Source organism: Pteropus alecto, unplaced genomic scaffold (genome assembly GCF_000325575.1).
Source record: "Pteropus alecto unplaced genomic scaffold, ASM32557v1 scaffold21, whole genome shotgun sequence".
In the NCBI taxonomy this organism is placed as follows: Eukaryota; Metazoa; Chordata; class Mammalia; order Chiroptera; family Pteropodidae; genus Pteropus; species Pteropus alecto.
In genome coordinates, this window is record NW_006436282.1 from 12063474 (window position 1) to 12069624 (window position 6151).

The following is a 6151-nucleotide window of genomic DNA, read 5'->3' on the forward strand; positions in this document are numbered from 1 at the left end:
CCTCTGGCTAAGAGATCCAGAGGTGGTTTGAGGTTTACATTTTAATCATTATTTCATCAAGAGTTTAGGTGGCCCCATTGCCCTTATAAGCTTGTTGAAAATTATTTGATTCTTACTTATTAAAAAAATTAATTCTGTGACATGTGTTCATTGAAAAATACATATAAACAAAAAACAGTATTAAACACAGTTAAGTTTTTGATATATGTATGTATATATAAACACATATGCACACGCAATTTGAGATTTTAGCCTACATATATTAGCTGATATTAAATATGCTGCTTTGTAACTTGTTATGTTTTACTTTACAACATGGAATGAACATATTTTCATGCATATGGGTGGAACTTCCCAATTGAAAAATAGACCTGGAGAATGGGTCAAAATACAAAATCCAGTAAGATGCTGTTAACAAGAAAACTACCTAAAACAAAATTCCACCAGGTGATTAAAACAAAGGTAAAAGATACATCAGAAAATGCTAACAGAAAGAAAGCAGGGGCCAGATTTTATTATCAGACATGAGAGAATTCCAGACCTAAAGCACAAAGGATAAGGACACTGCATGACTGTCTTTGCTTCCAATGCATCATCACGAATTTGTTTTCTGTTCTTTTTCTTCCCTAAGCCTTTCCAACTCATCTACTCCTCTTAGCATTTCTTCAGGGTCCAGATGCCTAATGGGAATGTCTTCTTTAAATCCCTGGCCAGGAATAGCCATCCTACTTCTAAGATTTTCTTCTGCTTCCTGGCTTAATTTTTCTTCAGAAGGTCATGGATCTCCTTCTGCCTCCTGTGGGACATCTTCTGAAGGTCTTCCTTGGCCTTTGACATGTTCTATGGTTTTCCTTCATTTTCTTCACAAGGCTTTTGCATGTTGAGTATTTTTTATTTCCTTTTTGAATGAATTAATCCTGTAGAGATCCAGGGGATTTTTATTCATCTTCCCTCACTTGATTTGTGTCACACCCAGAAGACCAAGGGTCCTGAAAGTATCCGGGGCACTATTCTCCTTCTCCAGCAATAGGGAGCTCAATTCCATTATTACTTTGCTTCATTAGTTCAGTCTCTTTCTCCCCTCTAAACTTTTACATGCTCTTTTTAAACTCATTACCCAGCCATTTTATGTTCTTTTTCTCACATTTAGCACATGACCCTCCATACAATTTTATGGACAAAATAGAAGCTTTAGGAATGAATTCTCTTGAGTCCCCTCTTTCATGTCACTCATATAATCGAACACATGTGCTGTAGGTCCAGTCTCAGAATATGAAGTGTTCCATCTCATAATCAGATTTTTTTCATTTATGTTTTGGGTCTAAGATATTTCCATTTTTTTCTAAAATCTTGGTCCTAGCCCTCACATTCTTTCTTTTCAAGCTCTTCAACTGATTTGTTCTCCCCGCTGCATAAACATCCTTCCATTTCTTTCATCCTAAAACAACAAAAACAAAAACAAAATTACTCCATTTGTTCTGAATGGCTCCTACCTGCATCGTGTCACTAAGATTGTTCTTGCTAAGGTAGTCCTACTCGCCAATGATAGATAGCATTTTTCAATCCCTATTCTACAGTTTTCCATCACCATTCTTTGTTTTCATCCTTTATCTGTCTGGTTGACCATCTTTAGCCTTCGTAATACTTTTCATTCTTTAGATAACCAGATTGTTCAGATTTTTGCCCTTGGTCCTCTTTGCTTCCCAATTCCAACTCTTGCGGGCTGATCTTTTCTCACTATCAATTAACTCCTACATGGTGATGACTTCTAAATTTAGTTGCTAGCCTAGGCAAGACTCCTGCAACTCATACCTACATATTCAACTTCCTGCCGTTCATTTCTAACTGAATATTTCATGAACTTCAGGTATAATAGTTAAAAACTGAGCTTATTATTCATTTCTTCTTCCCATTGACCTATAAAAACACATTCCACTTCTGTTCTCGTTCTGGGTGTTAAGCACCACATCAGGGCTATCACTAGTCCAAATGGAACATTTATGGGAATTGGAAGAGTATGCCCCTGAAATAAGATACTTTACTACTATTTGCCAGAATTTTTTCATAATAAATATATTATGAAAAACCTATGATGCCTGAGATTTGAAAGTAACCTTTTGGGGTTGTGCAGTACACAGATTCTTCAGCCATAGATGGTGACTTGACCACTTCACTTAGTATTCTATGACAGATGCCTGGGAGTATTCCTAGACTCTTCCATTCTTTATGAACATACAGTCAATTAGAAAGCTGTCCTGTCAATATTATCATCTAAATGTACAGTCTGACCTCTTTTCTCTAAAATTTAGAACCATAGCCCCATTTCAAACCCTTATTCTAGATCAGTACATCAGCCTCTTAACAGCAGCCTAGCCCCTTTATAATTCATCCTTCTGGAGAAATATATTGAGGCATAAAAACATATTATTGTTTGATATTTCATTTTGAAATATACACAATTTGCATTTCTATCGTGCTATCAATGGACATTAATAGTGCTGCTAACTTTCAGTTGTTCTGAATAGTGCTCATGAGAATACTCTTGTGCATGTCTTTTGGTTACATAAATTTCTATTGAGTATATTTCCAGGTAAATTGCTAGTTCAGAGGGGATGCAGATGTTTAGCTTTAGTAGATACTGACAAATTTTCACATGTGACAAATTTTCAGATGTTTGTACCAATTTAGACTCCCATCAGTAGTTTTGGAGAGTTCCATTTGTTACCTATCCTCTCCAGTATTTGGTATTATCTGTTCTTTTGTTATTTAGACATTCTTTTGAGTGTGTTGTGGTATCTCATGTTGTTTTAATTTGTGTTTCCTGGATGGCAAATTTCCCTGATGACAGCTCTTATACTCCCATTATAAAATTATCACATTGTACTATACCAGCTGATTTGCCCCCCAACCCCACTAAACTACTTAATTTTAATCGAAGAATTGTTGGCAAAGTATAGAGTCTTACAAAATATGTGGTAAATAAAAAAATGAATGAATAGACCTGTTATAAGCATGGCATCCCTGAAAGAGCTTATTTATAGTTAGTTGTCACTTTCTTTTGATCTAATTAACACATCAACAAATATTTATTGTCTTCTGTGTCCAGGTATTGTTCTAATTATACTACTTTAGAACTTGAAACTAAGCACAAGTACATGTGGGCGAACTCTCTGTCATAACTATTTTGGTGACTAGATCTCTAAAACACTAAGAAGAAAAGATACTCTATTAAAATACACACACTTACACGTGTCTACATCAAATAATGTGTAATTAATTCCAATAGTATATACTTAGATTTAATAAGAGACGATGTAAACCACAAATAATAAATTGCACAAAACTTCTAGACATTACGCTAAGAAAAATATTGACAGATATGCTCAAAGAGAAATTACAGGGATTTTTTTTTTTTTTAGCATTAAAAATACAAAGTAATTGGAAGAATCTAAATGCTCAGTAATTCTGAGCTGGTTAAGCATATAATGACAAATTCATGTGATGAAATACTATGCAACCATTAAAACGGTATTATAGGAGGATATTGAAGGCTATGGTAATGATCATGGTATATTGCCAAATGAAAATTAACTGACTGGGAAAAGGCATAGTGGTATTTTTAGAAAAGACATATTTTGGAAAAACACATGGAAAGAAAAACCCTGAAGAGACACAAATTACAAAAGATGTTTGTTCTAAGTGATGTGATTACGTGATTTTGATTTTCTTATTTGTTTTTCTATTTTTCCTCTTTTTATGAATAAGAAAATTAAACAATATGTATTATATCTTAAAAGATTTGGGCATTTTACTAACAGCAAGAGCCTGAGTAACTCCAAGGTATAAGGAATCATTGAGATATTTTTCATGGCTGACAGCAGTGCCCCTCCATCCATTTGCTAAGGCCCATCACACGAGATTTCTCTTGACATCAGAATTGTGGTCTGGATCAATCATTGGTCTAATGCAGTAGTGAAATATTCTGTTCTTTTTATCTACTTACTAGAATATAAACATACAGTAATAAAAAATAAAACAAAAGTTCCATGCTTTGTTCAATTTGATCCACGTTCTTAAGGGCTTATTCAAATTATAGAGCTTCCTTTGAAGTGACTGAGTTCTTGCATCTATGTTACACAGTAAATAACAAAGGAAAAATTGACCATTGATAAAAATTGCAAATTACATTCATGTCCAACAAACTAGGAAAAAAAAATACTAAAGTATTTCTTACCTGTTAATTACATAAAGTAAGTTATTAAAATTTATAAACAGCGTTTTAAAGGCACTTACTGGCTGATCTAACTCAGTCTAACTACAAATGTCAGCTTGATTACATCATTTTTCATGCTTCTCTGGTTATCTCATGGCAGCCATCATTCAAACAATCTGGCAAAGAAGCTTTACACATTATTTAGGGAGAAAATACTATCTCAGAATAGTTTCAACCTTAATTGCAAAACATATTTTTCTGTCTACGGGGGAAAAAAATTGTTAAGGCAAGATTGGTAGTGGAAAGGACACATGATTTTGAGACATATAAACCAGAATTTGAGTCCCAGCTCTGTGACCTTGGGCAGTTAATGTCTCTGAACTTGAGTTTCTTCCTCCTGTACTTCAGAATCATAATACCTACATCACAAGATGTTGTGAGGACTAGAGAGAATATATGAACAGTACTTATGAGTGCATATCACACAATGGATTCCTTCCCTTTGCCCTCACTTATCCTGCTTTACCTTCTCTCCTTTCCATAGAGCTTAGGAACCAGAAGTAGGGACCAGCAACTGGAGTCATAATTTTGCACCTTTATTCAGCAGATATGTGTTGGGCTTTTTGTACGCTTTAGGTATTGTGCTAGGTGCTGGGTATACAATACAGTGAACAAGACATAGTCAAGAAACGTTTAGTTTCTTTACTTTAGAAGTGTACAAAGATAAGAAAATAAGTAATAATAGAGCAATAAGCAATATGGAAGAAGAGACAAAAGAACACTTAGCTCAGGGGTAGACATTACAAAGGAGGTGACAATGCATGAGCCGAGCCTGAGACTGGAGTATGAAGATAATACATGATAAGATGACAGTGGGATATAAGGACATTCCTTGGCATGACATGAGAGGGAATCTGCATGCTAAGAAAACTCTAAACATGACATCGAGAACAGATTTCTTATGGCTTTTTGAGGTGATACACATAGGGATTACTAGATTCTTTACTAAGGAATTCAAAAGTAGGGGAGCTATTAAAGAGACAGTGTAAAATGTATACTTTAGGAAGTTCGCCTTGGTTAGGAAGTAGAGAACGAATTAGAAAGTGAATGGCTCGAGGTTGGGAAAGAATTAGAAGGGTGTTTGAAATAGTTAATGCAAGAAATTATTAGGCTTAGAAACAAGGAGTTAGTCATGGGATGAAGGTGAAAGGATTTAAGAATCGTTCGTGTACAGGATCCAGCTATTGACTGGTATGTGGTAGGTAAAGTGAAGGATAGGGCTCCTGGCTTGAGTGATTATATAAAGGTAGTGCTCTTTGAGAGGATTAGTGGAGATCAATAGGAAATAACCCTAAAACTAAGAGCTATAACCGAGGACGAGCCATGGATAAGACAGAATTAAATTTCAGAAAGGATGATCAGGTTAGCATGGCTAAGCTGTGTTGCCTCTGTGTTAGAGGATACAACTGTTTTTGGAGGTTCCCATCTTGGGACCCACATCCATACCTTTCCTTTTCTTACACTTCTGTGGCTCTCACAGAATCAGTGTGCATCACATTTTCTCACAAATTTAGAGTATGAAGAATATAGCCATTGTGTAATCTAATCACACCAATGTGCAAGTTGTTTTAAAGTTACTAAATTTGAATTTGGTGTCATTTAAATATTTTAAATATTAAATATTTTAGTAACTAAAATAGTTCAGCATCAGAATTTATGATGTGAATCTGGCATTATGCATAAAGTTTTCTATTCTCAGCAGTTCTACTTATATCCATAGTCACATATGCTTATTGAAACCACATAAACAAGGATGTCAATTGTATGGCGATCATAATCTCAAACACAGAGGAAAATAAGAAATTTTTCTCTAAAGCCTATTCTTGTGAAAGAGATTTTCATTAAAAATAGTGCCTTAAGACAAATATTCCTAGATCA

The 6151-nt window shown here is 34.8% G+C and overlaps 1 pseudogene; it reads right to left on the reverse strand.

The window, feature by feature from the left end:
* Positions 1-474: 474 nt before the first annotated feature.
* On the reverse strand, positions 475-879 carry LOC107195681 (annotated as a pseudogene).
* Between the last annotated feature and the right edge of the window lie 5272 nt (positions 880-6151).